Source organism: Cupressus sempervirens, chromosome 9, assembly GCF_028749045.1.
Source record: "Cupressus sempervirens isolate cs-2001-9-10 chromosome 9, ASM2874904v1, whole genome shotgun sequence".
Taxonomy (NCBI): domain Eukaryota; kingdom Viridiplantae; phylum Streptophyta; class Pinopsida; order Cupressales; family Cupressaceae; genus Cupressus; species Cupressus sempervirens.
The window spans coordinates 109,342,930-109,355,065 of NC_143126.1; positions in this window are offsets into that span (position 1 = coordinate 109,342,930).

Sequence of the window (12,136 nt, forward strand, 5' to 3'; positions counted from 1 at the left end):
TATTAATGTAGAGTTAGAAAGGTTCCTTGGGCACTTAGATCTTGGTCATGAGCCAAAATGAGAAGCACACTTTTATTAATTTAGTATCAACTTCAAATTTTGCAATTGTAGGTTTGTTTAAGTAGGAATTTTAATATCATTATAACTTGTGTGGAATTTTTCTCTAAGGAATACTTGATAGATGTATGTAGCTTAAATTTTACAACCATAAATTGAACTATAAAATAAATTTTAAATTTAAGAACTAGACTCCATAAGAGAAAGTGGTCATGTATATAAGACATTAAATACATGGAGTAATTTATAAATATACACATTCCTTCTTGTGTCCATGATAAATCTATCTCCAAGTTAACTAGATCAAGTCAAAGCTAAGATCCTCATCAGAATTTTGACATCAAGAAGGTCTAAAAAGGTTAGAGAATTTTATTTTCTTATTCAGTCCCAACCATTTGACAAAAAGAATCTAGTATAACATCATTTTATTAATAGTTCCTATTTAATTTTTAAAATGGCTTTTTACCTATAAAGAGTCATTTCTATACAAAATTTTCTTACCATTTCTTTTTGGTAGGGATATGTGTACAATAAATGGTGAAGGTTATAGAATAAGAAGGATATATGTAATCATTTAGTGATTATATTAATGTTGTTGTGAAGAGGTTTAACTAGGCAGCCTAGTCGTAGAAGAAGGTGTTGGTCTGACTTTTTCTGCAGTAAAAAATTTTTAGTTAAACCATAGAAAAGTCAGATGTTCTACGTCTAAGTGAAGTATAAGGTTTTGGATAAACCATCTGTAAGAAACATTCGCCATGTAAGCCTTACATTCATCCCTATTTGTAAATGGTCGAGCGCGAAATTTTCAAAATTCAAAAGAAACGAATATGCTTCCGTATTCCTTTTCCTTTCTCCCGAGTTACCTTTTTCCTGTTTGTCCCAACCATCAGATCCGATTAGATCTACCACTGGTGTTACCTCGCTATTGAAAGTTGCATGCTCATTAAGTATAGTGAGATAGCGAGTGTTGAGTTTTTAAGCAGTGGGACCATGAAGTGAAGGTGCGACAATCAGAGATTTGCTATTTAATTGCTTTATTGTGCAGGTACACTTAGCAATTCGCCATAAAAAGGGGGAGAAGGACCCACTAGAATATCTGACATCATAGCCGGAATGTTGATGTTTCCGGAAGTTCTCGCCACTTCGCTATCGGAAAATTCAGGCACTTCACCGTTAGCGAAGTAGCGAGGCCACGTGAAAATCTTAAAATGATGACATTGCATCTTGCTTGTGTCATAATTACACCAGGTGGCATGACTAGTCATAAATACCGTTGTCAGAATCAGTTTTAATTAACAGAAGTAATTACTGGGTACCCCCTTGCTTTTTCTGGCACGAAATCCTTTAAAGTGCCGAAGCTCACTACCTCGCTATCAGAAAATTGAGATGCTTCATCGTTAGCGAGTTAGCGAGGCCCTGTAAAATGGTAAAAGATCGGCAAGATCTATGATGACGTGTAATGACAGGTGACTGTGATAAATTTTGACATGTGCTAGCTATGCAGAGATCCGATTCTCATTAATGCCTACCTGACTAAATGTACAAGAAATCTGAAACGTCAGTTTGAAGTGAATCAACGGAGCTCGCTATCTCGTTATGAAGAGTTGCAAGGATGATAATTACAGCGACATAGCGAGATGGGCCCACCGCCTTCTTTCTTAAGAAGTCTTGTAGCCTATCTTTCGATCATTTCTTGATCCAATCAACGGTTGTCGCCGCCTCGTTATGGCAAGGTGCTAGTTCTTTATGCATAACGAAGTAGCGACATGCTGACACGTGTTCTCTGTCGTCAGTGGGTTTAAAGGTAAGCGCCATCAAAAGAAGGAATTATGTACGTGGCAAGCTCTCATTGGGTAATATAACTGACATGGCAAGTATAACTCCTAGTTGTTCTCTTTGTACCGCATGATCGTAGGATCTTTGAAGATCAACGGCGCAGTTTTAAATAAAAAATGTAGTGCCACTCTCTGTATTAATTAGACAAGAAAGCTTCGTCCGTGAGAAAAAACAGAGTATAATACAGAGAGATTGCATCAGTTTCATTTCACGCGAGAAAAGATTTGAAGCCATTCTTGTGCAGAAGCTATTACTAAAAGAAAAGCGTGCCAAGGTTGATAAGAATTGTCAAGTTATCTGTTCGCTGAAATTTTGCAGGAATTCAAAGGAGATTTGAGACAGAATTCAAGTAAGTAAAACTGCCATCATCTCTGTGAGCTTTTAAGTTTTAAAGAGGATAGCCCAAGATGCCTCCTAAGAAGGGATTTACAGGAGCAGTAAACTACCTGGATAGAAATGTGCATGATGATTTGCTTGAGTTACTTCCTGAGTCCACTGTAGAAACGGTGCAAGTTAAGAGGTTAACCTCACTCAATCCTCGGCTTAGGGTAGCTGATGGATTGTATGATAAGGGTAATTGGGTCCGGGATGCTCAAACTGCTCAAACTGGTTTGAGTTTATTCAAGAAATGGTTTGCAGAGAGAAAGTTATATGCCCCTCATGCCAACATTTGGAACTTTGATCTTGGGAAGCTTGTTGTTCCCAGCGTGTTTATGGATTTTGACCTGCTTGAAGCCATAGCAAAAAACTATGACCAAGCCACTAAGGTAGTGAGGAGAATAGATGGTGAGGCTTTAGTTACCATCAGTCCCGAGGAGATTAGGAAGGTATTCAGTCTAGGACCCCTCACCATGTATCATGTGCCCATTAATCTGATAGATTTAGAAAAAGAATATATATCCAAGAGGGATGTAGTTAGACAGGGTGCATTGAAAGCCCACATAGGCCGAATTGGAGGCCTCCCAACCATAACATCATCTTCTAAAGAGCCCTTTAAGAAATCATGTTTTAATGCCAGGGCAGTGGAGATATATAGGACCCTGTGCAGAGTCTTCGGAGAGGGCGAAGAAGACTTTATTTCAGTGAGCTTCATGTATATGATCACCCAAATCTCTTCTTTTGGTGTGGAAATAATTTTTGATTTTGCATCTTACTTGGCAAATGAGATCCATCATGGATTGGTGGGGATTGCACAGGGCAAGGTGGAAAAGGTTTGGGGTCAGTATTCCTTAATGATGCATATGTTTCTTTTTAAAGGGGCCACTTATTTTGGTAAAGAAATGGTTTTAAATAGAGAACAAGAAGGGGAAGCACTACCAGTCCAATTGTGGAGTGCAGACATGACCTGGGAAGCAGAAAATGCTAGCTTCGTTAGATTTGATAGGCACTTTGCCTCCAAACTAAGGTGCCTCTTATTGAGTGACAATCCCAGAATCCCTAAGGCATTAATGCACCTTGTCAGGCCTATGGACAAAACCCATAATCTAAAAGTGTCACATAATTGGGGAGATATTATCCCATATTCAGTCTCAACGGTCATCAGGGTCTATGGTTTCAAAGGAACACCCCATGTGTTACCCTATCAGGTACCCTTGAAGGTAGGGATAGCTGAATTTTTGTGGCAGTTGGGAGGAGTGGAGGAGGCCTTTTTGCACAAAAGGGGGACAGGATCAATTTTTCCTACTTGTACTATAGCCCACCAATTTGTGATAACTAAGGAAGGGTGGGCCTTTCTCCATAAATTTTTGGATCAATACAAAATGGCAGTGTCTCACTCTCGTTTTTGTGATACAAAAGGTTTCTTTAACTCTGCCCTTAGATTGAGAATCAAGCTGCGTCCAGTTCAGCATGAATTCTATTTTCCAGAAGATGTAATAAGAAATGAATATTCTCTCCATGAGCAAGAAATAAAGAAAGAAAAATGGAGAGTCTATTCAAAAGTTTTGGAATTCATTAATTGTTTTGATAAAAATTTCAGTCCTCTTAGTAATGCTTCAAACAATGCAGATAAAGTATATAAGCTCATGAGTAATTTCTCTGAGATAATGGAGGTAATGAATGAGAAGAAACAGCATTTTATTAATTCTTTTCCAGATAAAGCCAGAGAAATTATGAGAAAATTGAGTTTCACTCCCAACATTGGAGTAGGTCCACTGGTGGTACGGAAGAAAACAGGATATACTATTGTCCGACAGCAGGTGCCCGTTGTGCATAAAGAAAAACAGATTGTTGGATCTTCCAGCACTGTCCTAGAAGAAAGACCCCCTGAACCTTCCCCCAAAAGAAGGAGAATAATAAGGGAGGAAGAATCCCCTGATGAAAGTGGCTCACCTTCTCAAACCCCAATAAGAGTTGAGGAAGAACAACTCACCAATGAGTAATTTGAACAAATGGGGTCACAAGGAGAAATTTTTGTTACACAAGCAGAGATTGATGAAGGGAACCCTCAGGAAACCCCTCTACCAAGTTTTGAATTAACTACAACAGATTTCAGAGGAAGGGAATTGGACCCTGTTTTGGAACAAGCTAGTCAGCATTTTTTGTCTGATAACAATTTTGTAAGATCTAGGGCTTTCCATCAGTTTGCGTGGAGAGTAAACATGCACATTTTTGAGCAAAGGTGCAATAATATGAGAATAGAACATCCAAAAATGGATGAGACCTCCATTCAAAATCTAATAAAGGAACAAATGGTTCAAGAGTTCCAAAATATAACCCCTGATGAGGGAAGACAGATGGTAAAAAATGCTAATGTTTTATTATTGCCCAATTGGGACATTGCTGACGCATTAGTTTTTAATTCTGTTTCAAATAATTTAGGACTCCAGGATCTGAATAAAGAAGAATTCTTGGGTACAGCATTCAGCAATGATCAAGCTGCCCTTGTTATGTGGTCCCTGAGAAGAGGATCCAGAGTTACTTCATCACAGACTGATGACTCAGGATTGACAGGGAGTATCATTGTAAGAAGAGTTGCTGACACTTCAAATGTACAGGCAGCCCACATGAATGTGGATTACTCTAAATTTGCCCTGGCTACTGCAGAAAGAGAAGAGAGGGAAATGATGGATATGCATAATAAATATGAAGTAGTGGTGGAAGCCTATAATCAAGAGGTAAAGAGGAGAATTGAGTTAGAAAAAAGGATATCTCAATTGGAAAAGGTACTTGGAAAGAGAAAAGTGGGAGAATCCAGTACATTAAGAATTGCATATCCCCCACAGTCATCTGTGGGATTAACCCCTATTATTGAGATACCTGACACCCCTGAAAGACCCCAATTCTATACTGCGGAGGAGTTTGAAGTAGAAAAAACCAAATTACATGAGTGGCAGATAGAATTTAGAAATCAGCAGTAAGAGAAATGGAAGCAGGGTGTGACATACTTGAGGGGTAAAATACAATGGTCAGATTTTTATGACCCGTTGACCAGGATTGTAACCCTCATAGATGAGTTAAATAAAGGAAAGAATGGACTAGACTCTCTTGCACAGAAGTGGAGACAGAGGAATAATGATGTTACAATTGTTTGTATATCTGCAGTTCAAATGCCTTATCATCAGGTTGAAAGAATTTTTGATTTATTGAATCAATTAGATAATTTTGAAAATAAAAGAGATTCTTTACAGAGGAAATTGACACTCTGTTTTTCAAGATATCTTGCTAAAAAATTCACCCTATTTCCTTGTGCCTTAGAATCTGTTGATACAGTAAAGGAAAGAGACAAATGGAAAAAGGAAATGGATGAATTATTTGATAATAGAATAACAAACATCATCAGTGAGATTGGCTGTTGGTTTTGGGCAAAGACAAATGAAGAGCTGGTAAAAGTACAACTGTATTATGCTGATATAAGAAAAGAATTCGATGAATTAGAAGAAAATGCCAATTCTTTAATAAAGATACAAAGAGAAACCCTAAGTTTTGATTGGCCAGATGATGATACTTTCAACAGATGGAAAGATCAGTTTAGTGAACAGATGTCAGGAGAAGATGACGAGGAAGATGTAAGAGTAATAGTTACTCTTGTAGTCAGCAATGATGACATAGAAAATCCCCAGGTTAAAGTGATTTTGCATGTAACAGAAGATGATACATCACTTGCAGACCTTATGGGTATGTACTCTGAAGATGAGGAATGATTGCGAGAGCAGATCATAACAACCAAGAAGCATAACAGAAAGGGACCCGCCAAGAAATGCTGTTGTAATCAACCTTTCTGTTATTCTTGTTTTTTGTTTTTCAAAAGGAGGACACCTGTCACCTACCGTAGCCTGAAGCTTGTTGCATCTCACATTATTTAAGTGAGATCCCAAGGCTAAAGATGGGTCCGAATTTGGTTTTCACTAAGTGTTGTGCTTAGTTCTTTTTTGGTCCAAACATTTTTGGAAAGAAATTTATAGTATGCTTTTTTTGTCAAAATTTTTGAGATATGGATGAATGTAGAAAGAACTGTGCTTCTTCTCTGAAGGTTTTTCTGGGTCTTTTGTAAAGGATATATCATTTTCAAAGGAAATGAATACAAGTTATGAACTGTCCCCATATCTGTTCTTCTCTAAATTTTGTCTCCTTTTTAATACTGAGCTACCTTGATGTTGTGTGAGTAAAAGCTTATGCAATTGATTGCAATTTAGTAAGACTGTACATCCATTTGTTATTGCTGTTAATTCAATGGATTAAGTAAAGGCTTTGATGAATGTGATGAGGTTGTTCGGGTGTTAATAAGGATTTTTGAATGATAAATTCTAGTAAGAATTGCTGATGAAAATTCGTTGCAAGGCAACAAATTAGATCAAAGAATTTACTTGACTCTGAATTCCCAATGGATTAGGCACTGATCGAAAGTATTCCAGCCAAAAGAGAAGCATATTATAACTAGCTTTTTCAAAATACATCATAAAATCATTTTTCATTTATCTTTCCTGTAAGATTTTCAAAGTTGGCCAGCACTTGCCTGCCTAGATTGTTTTAGCTTCATTTAGCCATTGTTGTTGGAAACATCTGTAGAGCTATAGAAGATTTCTTGGCCATATCTGTTCAAGGGATGTGTTTATCAGTTATTTACCCATATGTTTAAGGATTTAGAGATGAGAATCAAAATGAAACTAAGGATAATTCTCACACAATTATTCCATCTTTGAACCATCCCCGGGTGCACCCGCCCTAGTTTTACAGAGCCAAAAGAGTAGAAAACCGTCTAAGGTTTTATTGAAGTTGGGTCCTAATACTTTTCATATGCAAGTGATAATGAGAATTGGCTATTCTTTAGGTTGTGTATGTACTGATATCTAGGTACTAAGCCTTTTGTCGCCTAGTAGTTTTAGTACTGTTAACATCAAAATAAAACTCCAACAAAATGGCGACTCTGCTGGGGATTCATTAGTGTCAAAACAAAAGAAGATATAAAGAAGATATAAACCCAAGTACCATTGCTACACACTGACACATCCAGCTTATCCGAGTGTCTTATCTAACAAGCAAGAGTTGCAGTCTTACAACATCAGTGATTGATCTCTTTGTGCCGTATTTTTGTTCCTACTCGTGTATTGTTTTCTTTCTGTCAGTAAGGATTGTTATTATATTTTCCCAAAAAAGGGTGGCGACTCAGTCAAGGTTTTGAAGCTAGTGCTTATTGTAACAAAAGGAGAATATGGTTGACAAGAGAAAAAACACAAGGGCTTACATGAGGGCCAATCCCGATGTATCAATGTATACTGATTTACCCCAAGGTGGTAGGAAGAACCAAAATAAGAAAAGAATAGATCCAAATCCTACTTGGAAGCCTAGAGGTAATGCCTCTGTAAATTCCCATTATCAACCGATAATAGCAAGAGAATCATCTTCGCTTAGTTCTGAATCCGAAAATACAAGACTTTTAGGAGGTATTTTCAGTACCCCATTACCAGATCAGAGAGTTTTTCAAGATAAAGACATATCTACTATGGGAATTGCTTCACCCAAACCAGGGCCTGTAGCAGATATAAATTGTAGGCTAGGATTCAGGAGTTCATCTGATAACCTTTTTAATCCTAGAGTAGCCCCATATATGGAACCGAACCTTATAGATCTAGATGATCCTGCTGATTCCGAGGCAACCTCTGCTGATTCTAAAGAAGTGCAATCTGAAATAGGATTTTTGAAGAAATGGATTGCTGAGGAAGAAGCTAAGCGCATCCGTCTTGAAAAGGAAAGGGAGCGAGCCACTTTGGATGCAATAATAGAAAGAGATAATTTGCTAAGAAGGATGGCTGCTTTGAAAGAGCAAAATAAAAAATTAGAAGAGAATACCCCCACTCTCCATCAGGACGTCTTTGGAAATATTGATAATCTAAGAGCTAAAGTTCAACAATAGGAAAAACTCCTAAATCAAAGACAAGAACCAATTATTGCTCAAGTTCAAGCTTATAAACCCATTTAAGTTAATCCAATAGAGCCCACTGGAACAGTTCCAGATAAAGGGAAAGGCAAGGCTATAGGAATCCAAATAAATGAGCCTCAAGCTATACCGAGCATACCTATACAACCCTCCATATCAAAATTAGATCTAGAACTAGAGAAGGCTCGAAAGGAGAAGGAAGACCTTGCAAAAGAACTTGAGAAGGTTGAAAATGAAGCTCAGGCCGCAGAAACCAGAAGGAAAATCCAATTCATAAAGTCTAATTCTGCATTGAATTCATGGCCTAGTTTGTCTATCCCACCTACAAATCCTGCACCAGTTAATGCTCCCATAATCCCGACTCAGAAAACACCTCAATCTGCTCCTACCTCATCTTCCAATATTGGCACTCAAGTCCCATTTGTCCCACCACAGCTATCCCAAGCTGCTCTCCTAACTCAAGCTAATGCAGCTAGTACCTCTAACATTCCTGGTTTCCAGAAGAAGCCTATATACCTCGAAAAATATAGACAAATATCATTTGCCGGTATTCCTGGTGCCCCCCATCCCATATCTTTTGATTTAAGGGATAAAGTGGTGAAGTTTTCTGGAAATAATGCTGTTACTGGTGAAGAACATTTGAGAATTTTCATTGACATGCTCAATGATTATGAAGTTGAACATGAGGACATGGTGATGAAATTATTTGTGCGTTCACTCACAGAGGATGCAAGGGATTGGTTCATGAGGTTGCCTGATGATAGTATTACTTCATGGAGTGATTTGGAGAAATTGTTCAAGGAACAATATGGGGACAATACCAATGCAGGATTCATGTTGAATGAGTTCAACAATATCAAGAAGAATCCAAATGAATCCACATTTGATTTCAATGTGAGATTTCAGAAAGGGATGTACAAACTATTTCAATTTATGCAGTTAAATGAAGACGTCTGTCTTACAACCTATTTCAATGCCTTTGATAGCAAAATGGCCTACCAACTGAGAGATAAGGATCCAAAAACTCTGAGAGATGCCTATAGAGTTGCAGTGAATATAGAAAATAATAGAAAGGCCTCTGGCAAATTAGGGAGGAGGGATGATCCTAAGCTTTTCAACCCTAAGAGTAATAATAAAAGGGAAGGTGACAAAAATCCCATAGGAAAAAGGCCTGAAGAACCTACTATAGGCCATGTGTTAGAAATGCTTAGGAAAATGAATCCCACCAATTTCAATAAGACAAATGTTACTGAGAGAGCTCCTGTGAATAACAGTAATTTCAATAGACAACCTAGGATGCAGAATTACCCTTACACCACCCAATGGAAAGATGGTAAACCAGTTCCTAACCAGATCCAAAATATGAAAGATAAGGGTACCCCAGACCCCTTGCAAAGGAACACTATAAATATGAATGATAATGTTCCTTGGTGTATTATATGCCAATCACCTCATTCTACTGATTATTGTGCTGTTGCCCAGTCGTTCGCCCAAGCTCAAGGAGTGCAAGAAGAAGAAGAAACAGAAGAAAAAGACCATGATGATATAAGCTGTAATATGGCGAATACATCTGATGATTTGATAGATTCTGATTCAGAAGAACCTGAGAATGATGTTACCAGCCAGAGAATTGCTTACCAGTTACATCATCAGAAAATATTTTCAGATGATGAAAAGAATGATACAGATAAGGTATGCAATACATTTTCTGAAGTAGGTTTCACAAACCTAAGAATCCCCTCCAAGGAGGAAATTGATAGAATTACAGCCGAAATGATTTCACAAGTCCACAGTAATTACAATTTGAGAAATAGAGCAATAAATAATGAGGCAGGAAGGCCATCTAGTATGTTCATCAAAGACACTACTCATAAGATAGATGATCAACACAAGAAAGTCAGTATAGATGTGTCTAAGATCAAGGAGAACAAGGGTCAGAAATGGGAACCAAAAAAGAAGGTTCAATTTCAGAAAGTTGAAGCAACAAAGATCGTAGTGCAACCAGAGAAATCAGAACCGGATGGTGTCAAGCTGAAAGTGGTGCCCACTACTCAAAAGACTCCGATCCCAGGTACTATTGTAAAACCTACTGTGGTTGAACCTGTTGATATGATTGCCATGTTATCTCAAATTACTATGAAAGTACCCTTGTCTGAGCTCTTTAGAATTGAAGAGCATAAAAATAAGGCTTTGTCATGGTTGGGTGGAATAGCAAACAACAATAGTATTGATAATCAAGCTGTAGCCCAATAGACCCCATTAATAATAGAGGACAATGGTATTATATCCCAGATTCCTCAGATGTTCTTAGATGATTCATCAGTTGCGTTCATACAAGATATTGATCCTTTTTTCCTTAGTTTAATCATAAAAGGGAAAACCTTGAAAAATTGTATGATAGATTCTGGAGCTTCCAACACTATAATGCCTTTTAAAGTAATGGAAGCCCTAGGATTGAAGGTGGATACTAAGCAAGGTAGATGCTGAGGGATGGATGCTAGAGAGGTCCCAGTAATAGGTACTATAAATGCCTTACCATTTAAACTGGCTGCATTTCCTGAGGTGGAATTAACCATGTCTGTCCTTGTAGTGGATATACCCCCACATTACGGGATGCTGCTTTCCAGAAAATGGAGTGCCGCCATGGGGGGGAAGCCTACAATGTGACCTTACTTATGCCACTTTCCATATAGGGGACAAAGCTGTCAGGGTAAATAGGGAACCAAGGGTTAACCACATCTTAGGTGAAGAAATTGACAAAGATACCACCTGTTTCCTAGACACGGGGATTAATGCTTTCAGGGCTGAATTAATTATTCAGGAAGTGGAAAACTTACCTGATATCATTGAAAATGAGGTTGAATGTTGCATGAATTCACCAAAACTGTGGACAATGTTCTTTGATGGGGCTAGTTCTAAAGAGGGTGCAGGGGCAGGTGTAGTCTTTGTATCCCCTGAAAATAACACCTTCAGGTATTCATTCACCTTGAAGTTTGCTTGCACAAATAACATTGCTGAATATGAAGCATTGCTGCTAGGTCTCAAAGTGGCCACACATCACAAAATTAAGAAATTGTGTGTCATAGGGGATTCTGAATTGATCATCTCTCAGATTAAAGGAACATACTCCTCAAAAAATAGGAGATTAAAACAATATAGAAATGCGGTATGGGATCAAATAGAATTCTTTGATGCATTTGGGATCTCATGGAGAGATAGAACCCAGAATAAAATGGCTGATCTTCTGGCCAATGTAGCTATCAAACCAAAAGAAATATCATTTGCAGGAATCTCCCAGATTGAGATTCAAAACAGACCTTCTATACCTGACAACATTGACAATTGGCAGGTGTTTGAAGATGACAAAGATATCACTAATTTTTTGCTAAATGAAGACAAATACCATGGGCAGGAGATGGACTGCAATGGACTAATTGAAACCATAAATGGGAAGGAAACCATTTTTGGTCAAGAAATCATGCAATTAAAAACAAATAAGATGCCTAAGGGGTTGGTAGTCTTGGAGAACATTTTTGATAACCAAGACAGAGTAAGATCGGAAATAAAGGACCCCAAACCGCAGGAGCTAGAAGAAGTGAATTTGGGAACGAATGAAATCTCTAAAAAGGTTTACATCAGCCAAGATCTGCCAGTTCAAATCAGAAAAGCATTGATTGACCTACTTAGAAAGTACAGGCATGTTTTTTCTTGGTCATATGATGACCTTAAAGCTTATAGGGAGGACCTTTTCCAGCATGTCATACCGTTGAAAGAAAATGTAAAACCCTTTAGGCAAAAGCAGAGGCCAATCAATCCCACCCTTGCCCCAAAAATGCAGGAAGAACTAACAAAACTGAGAGATGGTGG